The following is a 16222-nucleotide window of genomic DNA, read 5'->3' on the forward strand; positions in this document are numbered from 1 at the left end:
CGGAAGTAGAATTTGGTGGCACCAGAAGTGGAGCTTCTCAGCACCGGAAGTAGAATTTGTAAGTACTAAGAGTAGAATTTTTTAGTACTGGAAGTTCCAATTGTCCTCACCACCAGTTTATTCCTTTAAGACTGTCCCCGTGAGGTGCACAATAGGGGTGGCTGGTGTTGAACACTGACTAGTGAACCCTACCTCCCTTTAATTAAGACTGACAGTGTACAGTACAGGGGTGGTTGGTGTCCAACACTGACCAGTGTACCCTACCTTCCTTTGTGTCTGTGTACAGTACAGAGGTGGCTGGTGTCCAGCACTGACCAGTATAACTGTAGAGTCCTTTAACACAGTACAGGTATGGTTGGTGTCTAACAATGGTGAGTGAGTGAGTGAGTGAGTGAGTGAGTGAGTTTAGTTTTATTTGTTTTATAACCTATCCTGTGGCATCCATCCATCATCAAAGGAAGGGCGACCATGATATTGTAGAAATCATGATATTACACACACTCTAAGTATTCATTGTATATCTGGAGAGATGTTTCTGATGGATCTTCAGTATTTTATTCAACAATTATCATCAAAGTAGTATGTGAGTGAGTGAGTGAATTAAGATTTCTGGTCATATTGGCAAGAATATTTAAACCTGGTGACAAACTATATTAAAAACAACCAGAAAATTATAAACTATGGACAATCAACAACTGAAGGTACATCACCATAACTAAGGACCAAGGGGACTTACAGTACATGTGCTTCCTGCATGGACCCTAGCTGGATTTACATTATTACTTCAGGTGCTGGCTACTGTGCTGTTTATCTGTTTACATAAAATATTTATGAAAAAAAAATTGAAACAATTATATTTCTTTTCAAAGCAATGATTAAATGGAAATTCACATGGGTGAAAATACCCTTTACTGTTTCTACACTAAACGTTATCCCTTATGAGGCTTGACTGTGATACTTTCGTCACAAGGGATACAGAATGGAGACACCGCATCTTTCAACAGGAATTTTGAGTATATCTGGCATGAGAAAAACGACTGTTGCATAATGACTTCTTCAAAGCTGGACTGAAAACCCAAGTAGATATATTCACCAGATGGTTTAATTGTAGCTAACCTATTCATATCCACTGGAGTGTCCCACTTCATCTGCATTAATGGTAAGGTCTGATGATCAGTTTGTTGTGAGTGAAGGGAAGTAGAATTGGTGTCACAGATCTGTTGAGTGCTGCTTTAGCTGCAGCATCAGCCTGTGTTACTGGAAATTACAACATGGCAGGGAAACAAACCCAAAACTATGTTGTCTTAGCTAGTAGCAAGAACATTAAATAACTAATAATTTCAACTAAAAGTAGACGTTATTTTTATTTGCTACAAAGACACGAGAGTGAATCTGAAAATATGGCTAACTGTGTGTATTTAGGCGGTTACTTAAATGTTTCAGAGGTGATAATATGACACTTATCTCGGCTGTAAAAACAGAACCGCCATTCAGCAATCTTAATGATATTGTTCTGGATATAACAACTGTGCCACCATCCCTGGATCCAAGTCCTTGTCAATTCATTACATTGGTACAAAGTTGGTTTGCTCCAGATTTCTCTTGCAAATGTTAGGTCCACTGTTGACCGTACCTACACAAATATGTTTACACTTCAGGCACATTAAGAAAAGTTGAGATGTCTACAAGCCAATGTTACTTGCCAGATGTGGACAACAACTTTAACACAGTCATATTCGTACTAGCCTGACTAATATTTGCCAACATGATGTTGTCTCCATGGAAACAAGATCACATAGCATGTCAACAGTGATTGATCCCTACATATCTGGTAACAGCAATAACTTGCTCCAGAGTGTATGTCACTACTACGTGACTACACAGTGAGACCCTCAATCACTGGACACATTTGCTTTTGCATAACAAATGTCAGGATAATTGGATTTTTCTTCTTTGTGTACCTGAAGAAAAATCCACAATGTTCATGATCACAGGGCATCTCAACAACTGCTGCTTGAATATACACATGTATATCAGGGCAAACTTTATTGAATTAAGACCTTCTTGCACTCGGTGCAACCTCTGGTCAAAAATAACCTTGTCGCACTAGACAAGAAGCCTCATCTCCTCAATATACAAATATATACCAGGCACATAAAGAAACTGTGCATACAAATATTTAAAATCTAAATGTGTCAAACCTGTATAGACACATAAGGATTTCAACTCAGAGATTAGTGACATGTATCAAACATGCATGCACGTACCACATTCCATGACATCAGTGGTTTCGTCCTTGAGACATGCAATACATTGTTGCACGTGCATGCCAGAAAACAGAAACAGAGCAAATGAATGCCATACACTACTGTTGCTTTGAAAGGCTCAAGGCATGCCCTGGTTGCACCTTTCAACTGCCATTTCTGCCCTGGTGAGATGCTACCAGAACACAAATGACATCATCAATCGACCACATTCTGGACGTCCACATGTAACAACGCCAAGACAGGGCAGATGAATAAGGGTGACCCATCTTTGTCACAAGTTTCAGAGTGTAGTGATGGCTGCCCAGACCATCCCAGGACTTTGCTGTATTCACCCCAACGTAGTTCGACAACATTTACGTCTGGAACAGGAGTGGGTGGTTTCAGTTTTATGACGCTTTCAGCAATATCCCATCAATATCCCAGACTGACGAGCGAACCGACCACACTGAAAAGGATGTACCCCTCCACAACACACAACATGGATCCACTCTCAACAAGGCAACATAACCCTAAGAGTCTGAAAGGAGTGTTCCACCAATAACATGACACCAGAGGGGTGCCCCCCCTCCCAGTGTTCCACTTCTCAAGCCCAAAGCTCACTGAAAACCACTGGGACCCAATGTTTTTGTTTTTAGTCATTATGGCTGACAGCTCTTTCATTGCCAGTAACTAAATGTGTTTTCTTTTTTCAGAAAATACCATTCAGGAACTTCTAATTTTTACCTTGATCAGCAGCAGCTTGTTAGTTGACCCTATGTTTGTGTACTGGGAATTTGCCCAGATGCAGGGACAACACACTCTTTCTGTTCTATCAAATTTCCACCCTTAACACAGCACCCTAAACCTAACACTCTGAAAGAGGTATCCCACCTGTACCAAAGGACAATAACATTAAGACTCTGAAAGGGGTGTCCCACTCATACCATGGCACTCTAACCCCAACTCTCTGAAAGGGGTGTCCCACCCATAACATAGCACCCTAACATTCTGAAAGGGGTGTCCCACCCATAATATGGAATCCAAACGCATGGACATTAAAGGGGTGTCCTACCCATACCATGGCACCCTAACCCTAAGACTCTGAAAGGGGTGTTCTGTCCATAACGTGGCACCCTAACCCTAACACTCTGGAAGGGGTGTCCCACCCATAGCATGTCAACCTAACCCTAGGATTCTGAAAGGGATGTCTTACCCTGCACTTGAAATAACCGCCGGCCCGGTGGTCCTCGCCCGTTGTTATTGTATGGGGTCGGCAGTTTCAAATATGTGCGGGTAAATTATGTGTGAACCATCTTTCTACTGGAATGTTTCCGGACGTGTTCTTTACTAATGTCTGGGAATCATCCATCATGTTACGATAACTTAGAGTTTCACTTCCTGGTATGTCAGTGCTTTGACGTTGGGATGTCAACACCACTCTAACAAATATCAACCCCTCTGTGCCATAGGCTTAGCTTGATTTTGTAGAAACAGCATGAGACTGTATAATGTAGTCTGTTTTGTTTCTGTTTTGGGGGAGGGGGGTAGGGGGAAGGGGGGTGGGGTTGACTTTAACCAAATGCAGATTTCATTCAGGGCCAGTAATGTGTGAAGCCTGCAGGCACTTATCGCCAGCTGGTAATTTAAAAAATAATTTTGCAAACACTGGTCCCACCTATACCATGGCACCTTAATCCTAAGACACTGAAAGGGGTGTCCCACTCATACCACAGGACCGTAACTCTAAGACTCTGAAAGGGGAGTTCCACCCAAAACATAGCACCCTAACACAAGTCATTAAAGGGGTGTCCCACCTACAGCTTGGTGTCCTAAATCTCTTATCTTTAAAGGACTGCCAACCCACAGCAATGCATTCTAACCCTCAGACCTTTAACGGGGTTCCCCACCAAGAGCATGGCACCCTAACTGTAGGACCTTAAAGGGGTAACCCAACCATAGCTTAACGTGTTCCAGCCCTAACGTGTTCTAGGTCTGAGGAAGAAAAACAGTATAGATGATACATGACTGAACCCTATGCAGGTGACAAGGCTCAAACCTGGTATTGAGTAACACGGGAGAGTATGCAAGTAGTAACGTTCATGTAAGGTCATGTCATGTCAAGCCAACCAGTTTCAGTTCAATTTCAAACCAATACTGACCTAGAAGCAGTGCTTAGAATGGAGGAAGTCTCTGCAAGCCATCAGATTTGTTAACCGTAGTATTTGAGAGGATTGAGCCAAAGTCTTTAACTCATAATATTCAGGCTGTGACAAAGACCCTGACTTAAAACTTTACCTGAAACGATGTAAAATAATTCCAAGACGGTTCTCCTTGGTCAGATAGTGTTTGAGCAACAAGAACTCATATGTCAGTGAACTCCAGCTCATTCCTGCGACATGAATTCAATATTCCCTACAGCTCAAGCAAGAGTTATGTTATCTCCACATTTCCCCCTTTCACCTGCCTCTTACATCACCATCAAACTGATTCAGGAACTGGATTATCTCCCTTCCAGTCAGAGAATGCTTGACAGAGGTGTTCATTTAACCCAATAATACAGCCTTACCTTGGAGACATAAATAATATGTAGGCTATGACAAAGAACCCTGACTTATAAACTAAATCTAAATGCTACAAATGAATACTAGACAATGTTTTGCTTGGTCAGTTTGTGCTTGAGCAACACTGACAGACCTGCTGACATAATATTAACGTTCAGAGAGTCCATGAAAGACTTTCTTAGGTCAGTGACTAAGTTTGGTTTCAAACAATGACATCCCTCATCTTAAACAGCATCTGTATCTTACTGGCTGTTGGTACAATTACTACTCAGGGATCACACTTCTCGTCTGAGACACACTCAGAGCACAGGTGTCCGGACAACCACTGAAAACACTCAACTTGTTGCAGGGTTATTATCCTCACAACATGCCGGCATACAGATAAAGAAAAGACCCGAGCAAAGGATCCACTTTGATGTACTTACATAGGTATTAAATATCTTGACTGAACTGAGTGACACTGTAGTGCTACCTCATCTACTAAAAGTAGCTCTCTCTACACTATATGACATCTCGGAAGATTTTCTTCAACAAACACATTAATAATCATGAACAATTTAACTATTCCACAAAATATTTGGTGTCCTTTTCATAAAATGGCTTCCTCATGATACAGCAATCAAGTATGCAGTCACTCAATTTCTGTCCTTTTTGGCCACTGGGCACTGATGTTTCACTATGCTGAACCAGACAAAAAGCACACCAAGGGAGCTTACTCTTCCACCAAATGTTTTAAATTATCTCCCCTTGTCTACCGATCAGATACAACCCCTGTTGCATAATCCACTACAATAAAGAAAACTGATCAACGACATTTGGTAGCTAAATGGTATATGTATGGTGTATTTATGAAACCATATCATGTCAAATTGGGAAAATCCTAAATAACCAGCTGAACTCAAGAAACAACATGCTCACCTCAAGGAAATATGACATGTTTGGGTAAGGGAGTATCTGCAATCTCAGGGGAGGATATGTCACCTGGGTTAACTCCCTGGTTGCTGAGGTTTTTTCAGGCGCACACTTTCATTAGACTTGAAAACTGACTGTTGTACGAGAATTGGTCCTGGATCTGCATACAACCATAAAAGTACACACAAATGTAGAATAGTAAATTTCCTGCCTGCTCGTACAGATATAACTGCAACTACCACAGTTGTTTGAGAAACAGACAAAATTTTGTTATGTAATAAAAAACAGTCAACTCCTCTGTTTTTCTTAGTGCACCGATAAAAGCACTTAGCGTTAGCCATGAAAATACAGGCTGCTATCTGAACGACAGAAGCATACATGAAATAGGTTTGTGTGCTCAAGATTAAACATGACTCACAGTAATTGCCATGTTCTTCTGTGACGCCAAATAACAACAGAGAGGTTATGCACATACAAAGATAAGGGGCATAATTCCATTATGTTCAACATTAAGTCAACGTAACTCAGATCACATAGAGATACTCTTGCCATGCATATTCTAAAAGGTATTGACTCATTACAAGCAATGAATAGACAGCTGGATGTCGGAAATTTTCAGAAAATGCTATATAGTGTAAAATCAGAACTTTTCGTTGTTTACATTTCAAAGGATCACAGTTTCTCAAGCACAGTGTTTATTTTTACACACAGAATCTTTTGTTTTGTTTTATTTACACAGTTGGTATTGGTGACAAGAGACCATTTATAATTTGATTCTAAAATGTATGGGGAATTCAGGGATGCACTTGTTGCAGCTGAATTTGACACTCTTATGGTTATCTTCTCATTCTCCCAACATGATGATAAATCATTCATAAATCTACTACAAACCATGCAGGTACTCGATTCCAATTTGTTCTACCCATCCCAGCCCTACCAGCGACACCCACAACACTAACAACCCAGACCAATACAAACTGAAAATGTGTCAATGAAATACACTTTCATTTTATTGAAAGAAGATACAGATATAATATCCTTGTATATATTTCTCCTTATGAATTGATTTTATTTAATGCATCAATTTCAACTTTGTACAAAAGTACAAAAATAAAGAGTTAAACCATGCAACACCCCTTGCATCTTTTTTGTGTGTATTATCTACATGTCTACCTGGGGCAGATCTTCGACTGGGAGTGAGGAGGTGGGTTAGTCTACATGTATACTTGGGGCAGATGTGTCAACTGGCAAGGTGGAGGTGGGGGTAGTCGGGAGGGGACGCGAGTCTAACATGGGTTAGTCTACATGTATACCTGGGGCAGATGTGTCAACTGGCAAGGTGGAGGTGGGGGTAGTCGGGAGGGGACGCGAGTCTAACATGGGTTAGGCTGCATGTACAGTAAGACCCCAGATACCCAGACAACAAATATCCGAAAAACTCAACTTCTGGTGAAGTCCCCTAAAACATTTATCTCTTAGGCTATAAAAGTGACTGTCTCTGATATTCTGTTTCCGTTTCCATTTCCAGGCGGTAAACTTTTCAAATGAACTCACTAACTCAACACAGAACTGATACAATCATCCAAACAAAGCTTTGATCTACCGCTGACCATGTACGAGTGAAGTGCTAGTGTCCACGTGTTTTGGCATGAGACAAGGTCTGCTAATCTGGATTAATGACCTATCAGCAGTGTATTGGTGGTGATAAGTGGGCCTATCTGACACTGAGTGAATGGGCGATATTTTTAATTTATCTTCCCTTACCTAATCCAGTAAGTGGGTTGATCTGAATGGAACAACCTTAAACTGACAGTGCATGTCGTAAGAGCGATGTGCACCATATGTGTTACTATTCCACTTAGAGACAGTTAACCAGTATGGCCTTCACTGTCATAGGTAACGTTCACACTGATGCATGGAGTGTATATCTTTTCCCTTTTATGACGATATATCAAGTGTTATGTCCTGAAATATTTATTACATGATACTGTGATGCTCCTGGGATGGGCAGGACTGCTTATATTGTAAGAATGAATCACAACATAGCAGTTCGAAGTGAGGCGGTGTCCAATCAGCTGATAATTTTCAGGCCATGTTTTGTTGTTTTCTCGAGATTTTGTAATCTGTGATATAAGTCTGGCACTAGATGTCTCAGTATCACACATTTAAAACTGCACTGTATTATTTTCACTCAAATTGCTTCAGTATTATGGCCGATATGGCTGCATTCATGAATTTCACTGCGGCAATGAGCTGATGCTGTGCGCTAAATGTGAAACAATGACAGTTTTGTTCTGCAAATTTCATCGGGTCATGCAAGATGGCATTGAGAATTTGACAACACAGATATTTTAGCAGGTAGAGAGAGAAATGAGAAACAATAGTCAAGTAATTGTAAAATAACAGTAATGGATGAATAATGTCAATCATCACCTACATGTAGCCATGCAATGTTGAAAGTACGATAAACATGGGCATAACTAAAATCTACTTTTTTAAGGCCTGCAACAGTGATGTCATGATATAATCACTGTTTGGCTAAATAATGCATAAAAACATTGCAAATTTCTACTGCATTTTAATTATCCTGAATTAAGGGTATAATTCAAATATTTTTTTTCTTAATTTTTAATAAAAGGGAATATCATGAAAATATGCATTTATTATCTCAGACACAGAAGAAACAATACTACTTCTAGGATAAGTGCACTTTCAAAATTCCTTTTTTCATTACATAACTAAAAACATACATATATTCATACTGATTATAAATTTAAATTTCTAGTAAAATAAATGGCACTGTTAAGTGTTGTAAACAGCAAAAGGTTGACATTTTACTGTAGTGTCTACATACAAGAGTTATGAAAAAGATGACCATGCATTTATTAGAGCTGGCTCTTCATGTTTTGCTGCAATATATAGATTTTTCAAATTCTTACACAAATATATAAAAAAAGGCAGAATCTTTTCCTACTTTACATTATAGCTGCACTTACAATGTTTTAGCTCTGAGTTTTTGTATCATGGCGTGTGTGTTGTTTTACATTAAATTACACATGCAGGACTTTATTCCATTGTACATATTATCTGTTAATTTGGTCAAAATATACATAAATGCAGAAACACATTAACACATTTCAATAAAATAAATGTTTTTGATGACATAAATTCGAATTTATGTCATCAAAAACATGTATTTCATTTTAAACACATTTTCTGTGATAGTTTCTAACAAACCTACATAACCTAAAGTTTTCTTTAAGAACTGTTGACTGAAAATCAGAATACAAAGTTAAAGTTGGATAATATATGGTAGGTCATGGGAAATACTAAATATTAATATTTATATTATGTAATATACATTTTGTCAATGTAATTTTATCAAAACACATATGTAATGTAATTCTGTCATACACATTCTCTTGGGAGGTCAGAATTATATGTTGCTTGTTGAGACAAATCTCCATAAATGACTATTTATATTAAGAGCTTTAAGTTCTGTTATAGCTTACATCTGTTTAAGTTCTATTAAATTATATGTGTCTTATTGCAAACTATGAAGACTGGTGTTTCTGATGCAATCGATTAACTGCTTGGATAGCAGGTGTATAGCATTTTTATAAGTATATGTAAAAATATACAGTAGTGTCAGAATTTAAAACCAAAAAGGATACAGATGAGTTAGGAACTGCTCCTCAAAACGTAATTAAAATACTTCTAACTAACTGCTACATTCTATACAGAATTTCTTCAATTGTCAGGGATGTATAATAATCACAAATGGGTGACAAAGACCTTCCAGGGGCTACTCGTTGGTGACAGACCCCCCGCAAAGTGACACACCCTTCCACAGATGTCAGATCCCCCAGCTGACACACCTTCCCCCAGGTGACAGATCCTCATAAACTCGTTGGTTGGAGGTGACCCATGTAGATACCTCCAGCTGACACACCTTCCCCCAGGTGACAGACCCCCCGCAAGGTGACACACCCTTCCACAGATGTCAGATTCCCCAGCTGACACACCTTCCCCCAGGTGACAGACCCTCATAAACTTGTTGGTTGGAGGTGGCCCATGTAGATACCTCCAGCTGACACACCCTGCCCCAGGTGACAGACCCCCCCGCAAGGTGACACACCCTTCCACAGATGTCACATCCCCCAGCTGACACACCTTCCCCCAGGTGACAGACCCTCATAAACTCGTTGGTTGGAGGTGGCCCATGTAGATACCTCCAGCTGACACACCTTCCCCCAGGTGACAGACCCTCATAAACTCGTTGGTTGGAGGTTTCTCTCATTTCTTACATGGTGGCTGCTGATTGTACGGGAACTATATGTAAGATTTTAATGCGGCAATAGTTAAAGAATTACCAATGGAAATAACATACGGGTTGATAATGTATAAAAAAAATGTTCATAGATGCTACGACACCTAAGACTTGCACTACCTCGAGTTCTGTCGTAGGAAATGCCATGACAATACACTGTATTTTCATTGTGTTTTCCATCCTGATCCATATCGTGTTGATACATACTGCACTTGGAATTTAAACAAACGATGCTTTTCTAAACTAAAAGTCAAAGCAAAATATGTGCCAGTTAACAGCTTTTCATCAGAAACCACAGTTATTTCAGTGAAGGTGAAGGGAGTAGTGCTCTTTACGGGGCGCACTTTCTCTGATTTTTTCGCTGTGCTGGTGGGGCTCGAACGCTCTCAGCAGGGGTCATGGGATTCAGGGTCGTTAGGTCAATTAGCGGACACGCTACCTCGGGACCACTGGTGCGATCACAGTTAGTTAGTGCTCGTTTAACGAGTCATTACCACACAGGTCAGGGGATGCGCAGTGAATGAAAACAAACTATTATGGTTTGTTTTCATTTACTGCGCATGCGCAGAGCTAGGTCCCGCCTACCCATTCATCAAAGCGAGAAGCCACACCTAGCCATTGTTTTCAAGATGTCATGCAGCCAATCAAGCAATGATATATGAAACGTGTTTCAAATTCACAATGGATGGATATATATGGATATAATCACATCAAAGGTAAGCCAACCCTAACCTTTACTCACTAACCCTAAGGATCTAGAGGGGAGTGCCCTAACCCTAAGGATCTACAGGGGGGTGCCCTAAACCTAAGGATCTAGAAAGGGGTGCCCTAACCCTAAGGATCTAGAAAGGGGTGCCCTAACCCTAAGGATCTAGAGAGGGTGCCCTAACCCTAAGGATCTAGAGGGGGGTGCCCTAACCCTAAGGATCTAGAAGGGGGTGCCTTAGCCCTAAGGATCTAGAGGGGGGGTCCCTAGCCCTAAGGATCCAGAAGGGGGTGCCCTAACCCTAAGGATCTAGAAGGGGGTGCCCTAACCCTAAGGATCTAGAAAGAAGTGCCCTAACCCCAAGGATCTAGAAGGGGGGTGCCCTAACCCTAAGGATCTAGAATGTGGTGCCCTAGCCCTAAGGATCTAGAAGGGGTGCCCTAACCCTAAGGATCTAGAAGGGGGTGCCCTAACCCTAAGGATCTAGAAGGGGTGCCCTAAACCTAAGGATCTAGAAGGTGGTGCCTTAATTATAACCCTAAGGATCTAGAGGGGGGTGCCCTAACCCTAAGGATCTAGAATGTGGTGCCCTAACCCTAAGGATCTAGAAGGGGTGCCCTAACCCTAACGATCTAGAAGGGGGTGCCCTAAACCTAAGGATCTGGAAGGGGTGCCCTAAACCTAAGGATCTAGAAGGTGGTGCCTTAATTATAACCCTAAGGATCTAGAGGGGGGTGCCCTAACCCTAAGGATCTAGAAAGGGGTGCCCTAACACTAAGGATCTAGAGGGGGTGCCCTAACCCTAAGGATCTAGAAGGGGGTGCGTTAACCCTAAGGATCTAGAGGGAGATGCCCTAACCCTAAGGATCTAGAAGGTGGTTCCCTAACCCTAAGGATCTAGAAGGTGGTGCCTTAACCCTAAGGATTTAGAGGGGGGTGCCCTCACCATAAGGATCTAGAAGGGGGTGCCCTAAACCTAAGGATCTGGAAGGGGTGCCCTAAACCTAAGGATCTAGAAGGTGGTGCCTTAATTATAACCCTAAGGATCTAGAGGGGGGTGCCCTAACCCTAAGGATCTAGAAAGGGGTGCCCTAACACTAAGGATCTAGAGGGGGGTGCCCTCACCATAAGGATCTAGAAGGGGGTGCCCTAACCCTAAGGATCTAGAAGGGGTGCCCTAAACCTAAGGATCTAGAAGGTGGTGCCTTAACCCTAAGGATCTAGAGGGGGGTGCCCTAACCCTAAGGATCTAGAAGGTGGTGCCTTAACCCTAAGGATCTAGAGGGAGATGCCCTAACCCTAAGGATCTAGAAGGTGGTTCCCTAACCCTAAGGATCTAGAAGGGGGTGCCTTAACCCTAAGGATTTAGAGGGGGGTGCCCTCACCATAAGGATCTAGAAGGGGGTGCCCTAACCCTAAGGATCTAGAGGGGGTGCCCTAACCCTAAGGATCTAGAAGGGGTGCCCTAAACCTAAGGATCTAGAAGGTGGTGCCTTAACCCTAAGGATCTAGAGGGGGGTGCCCTAACCCTAAGGATCTAGAAGGTGGTGCCTTAACCCTAAGGATCTAGAGGGGGGTGCCCTAACCCAAAGGATCTAGAAGGGGGTGCCCTAACCCTAAGGATATAGAGGGGGGTGCCCTAACCCTAAGGATCTAGAAAGGGGGTGCCCAAGGGCTAAGGATACAGCAGCGTGGCACAGTGAGACAGATCAGTAGCTCTACAGAGCGCTCTCGCCATAGCACACTTGTTAGCGAGCGCTCAGTAGTCCCCGGGTTCCGGTGGTAAACTGTAGTCTAGCCAAGGTGAACACAGCAACGTGTAAGCTGGGTTCAGTCTTTACATGTAGCAAGTTGTAGCAGCACACATTGAGTCAGGAACCATACCAGAAGCCAAAAGTCGAACTGTCACTTATATTATTCTAAAAGGAGTGTTATCATCCCATGCAGAAAAACGATCACCCATTGTAACTGGCAAATCAAAAGGACCATGCTGTTTTCGAAGTGATTTGAACCGAGAAGTGTATGCTCACTACCATTTCAACAATGAAGCCTTGACGACAAAAATCCAGATATCTGGATATTCATTTATCTGGATGATTTAAGCAAAAACAAATGTGTCTGGATATTTCAGCTCTTACTGCATACCTGGGGCAGATCTGTCAGCTGTGAACCTGCTGAGAGACTGTTTTCACTTCTGAGAGAGAGATAACAGTGGGTGTCAGTGGCATGTCCTACTTCTTGGTCTCTGTATATGATTGATCCCAGATGAGTGAGTGAGTGAGTGAGTAAGTGGATTAGTGTGGTTTTATTCGACTTTTAGCAAAATTACAGCAATTATGACAACGGGGAACCAGAAATGGGCTTCACACATTGCACCCATGTGGGGAAAAGAACTTGGGCCTTGGGCATGATGATCGTAAGCTGTAACCATTAGGCTAGGCTAGGCTAGGCTTCCCTACCCTACCACCCATGTTTCTAGATGAACATATAAGCAAACAGTTTACCTCTTAAATAAACTCTTGTCTTTTCGCAATTCCGATTGTGGTGGTGTTCATTTTACCATCTATTTAATAAAATGAAATACAGAATACACACAAGTATGCATGCACACACACCCTGTGATCAAAGAAGGCACGTTCATTTTTTTAACCTTATATCTTCCATACGGTAAAAAAGTAGTTACTATTTGACAATCAAAGTTGTGTATTCATATCACTTGATGTGTCAAATGATAGGCTTATCAAGAAATCATTCTTAAATTTCAGAGTAGCCATTTAAAATGGAATTATAGTGAAAAAACTTCTCAGCCAAGACTGTGTGACAGACCTACATACTCTGGTGCACACAAGCAGCTTGTTTTAAGGTGGTCTTCTAACAGCTATTGTGGTGATATCACCAACTTCCTAACTGTGTCGGACAGGCAAATTCTTGACAATCAAACTATTCATTATCTTCACGACACATTTCATTGTTGTTTGGAGTCTGAACATCCACAGTGTACATCGAGCAGTTCAGGATGTACAGGCTTTAAATACAACATGTACACACATGCCAAAACCACATGTACAGGCTGTCAGTAGAAGATGTACAGGCCTGTGGTACCAAAAGTACAATCTATAAGAACTGAAAGACTGGATGTACAATCTCTCGATACCAAAAGTAGAAATCGTCAGAACGGGAAGTAGAATTTATCAGAGCCAAAAGTTGAATTTTTCAACACCGGAAGTAGAATTCGTCAGAATCGGAAGTTGAATTTTTCAGAACTGGAAGTAGAATTCATCAGAACCGGAAGTTGAATTTTTCAAGACCGGAAGTAGAATTCATCAGAACTGGAAGTTGAATTTTTCAGTACTGGAAGTAGAATTCGTCAGAACCGGAAATTGAATTTTTCAATACCGGAAGTAGAATTCGTCAGAACCGGAAGTTTTAATTTTTCAATACCGGAAGTAGAATTCGTCAGAACCGGAAGTAGAATTCGTTGATACTGGAAGTAGCATGTCTGAACTGAAAGTAGAATTTGACAGCACCGGAAGTTGAGTTCTTCAGGACCAGAAATGGCAGTTGTTAGGACTGGAAGTAGAACTTCTCAGTGCCAAAAGTAGACTTTGCCCAGTACAGGCTGTAGAGACTGATACTACCAGATGTACAGGTTGTCAGTACCAGATATACTGCAGGCTGTCAGTACTGGGTATACTGGCTGTTAGTATAAGAAATAATGGCTTTCAGTGCCGGATATACAGTCCGTCAGCATGGGATGAACAGACAGTAAGTATCAGATGGATATGCTGCCATACCGCATGCACAGAACAGGAGTACCGGAAGCACAGCTAGGCTCTCAATACCAGATGTACAGGCTGTACTGGATGTACAAGCTGTCACTACTGGATGTACAGGATTTCAGTACTGGATGTTCAGGCTTTAAGTATCTGATGTACAGACTGTAAGTACTTGAGGTACAGGTTTCAGTACAGGATGTACAGGCTGTCAGTACCGGATGTAGAGGCCGTCAGTACTGGAGGTACAGGTTTTAGTACAGTATGTACAGGCTGTCAGTACTGGATGTACAAGCAGTCAGTACCGGATGTAGAGGCTGTCAGTACTGGAGGTACAGGTTTTAGTACAGGATGCACAGGCTGTGAGTACTGGATGTACAGGCTGTTAGTACTGGATGTACAGGCTGTCGGTACTGGATGTACAAGCCGTCAGTACTGGATGTACAGGCTGTTAGTACTGGATGTACAGGCTGTCAGTACTGGATGTACAAGCCGTCAGTACTGGATGTACAAGCCGTCAGTACAGGATGTACAGGCTGTCAGTACTGGATGAAGAGGCTGTCGGTACTGGATGTACAAGCCGTCAGTACTGGATGTACAGGCTGTTAGTACTGGATGTACAGGCTGTCAGTACTGGATGAAGAGGCTGTCGGTACTGGATGTACAAGCCGTCAGTACTGGATGTACAAGCCGTCAGTACTGGATGTACAAGCCGTCAGTAATGGATGTACAAGCCGTCAGTACTGGATGTACAGGCTGTCGGTACTGGATGAAGAGGCTGTCGGTACTGGATGTACAAGCCGTCAGTACTGGATGTACAGGCTGTCAGTACTGGATGAAGAGGCTGTCGGTACTGGATGTACAAGCCGTCAGTACTGGATGTACAAGCCGTCAGTACTGGATGTACAAGCCGTCAGTACTGGATGTACAAGCCGTCAGTACTGGATGTACAGGCTGTTAGTACTGGATGTACAGGCTGTCAGTACTGGATGAAGAGGCTGTCGGTACTGGATGTACAAGCCGTCAGTACTGGATGTACTGACTGTCAGAACCAAAAGGAACCAGATGTACAGCTTTTTAGTACCATATGAACAGGCTATAAGCAAGGGAATTACAAGAAATCAGTACTGGATGCACAGGCTGTAAGGGTCAGATGTACGACGTGTAAGTACCAGATGTACAGGCAGAAAGTAACGGATGTACAGATTTTCAGCCATAACTGCTATCAAACCACCCTGAAGATACAGTCTGTGTGACTACTTGATGCCTTTCAGAGAATACCTTAAACATGAAGCTACACAAACCACCCTGAAGACACAGTCTATGTGACTACTTGATGCCTTCCAGAGAATACCTTAAACATGAAGCTACACAAACCACCCTGAAGACACAGTCTATGTGACTACTTGATGACTTCCAGAGAATACCTTAAACATGAAGCTACACAAACCACCCTCAAGACACAGTCTATGTGACTACTTGATGACTTCCAGAGAATACCTTAAACATGAACCTACACAAACCACCCTGAAGACACAGTCTATGTGACTACTTGATGCCTTCCAGAGAATACCTTAAACATGAAGCTACACAAAGCACCCTTAAGACACAGTCTATGTGACTACTTGATGCCTTCCAGAGTATACCTTAAACATGAAGCTACACAAAGCACCCTGAAGACACAGTCTATGTGA

At 42.0% G+C, this 16222-nt stretch overlaps 1 protein-coding gene and 1 long non-coding RNA gene across 2 annotated transcripts in view; both read right to left on the bottom strand.

Moving 5' to 3' along the window:
* LOC137260443 (uncharacterized) overlaps positions 1-16222 on the bottom strand; it is a 217999-nt gene that overhangs the window by 57009 nt on the left and 144768 nt on the right. The gene's annotated exons all lie outside the window — the stretch shown is intronic.
* Positions 1-16222, bottom strand: part of LOC137260004 (uncharacterized) — a 62748-nt gene that overhangs the window by 3227 nt on the left and 43299 nt on the right. The window lies entirely within an intron of this gene.

The sequence above is a fragment of the Haliotis asinina genome, chromosome 13 (genome assembly GCF_037392515.1).
Source record: "Haliotis asinina isolate JCU_RB_2024 chromosome 13, JCU_Hal_asi_v2, whole genome shotgun sequence".
Classification (NCBI taxonomy): Eukaryota; Metazoa; Mollusca; class Gastropoda; order Lepetellida; family Haliotidae; genus Haliotis; species Haliotis asinina.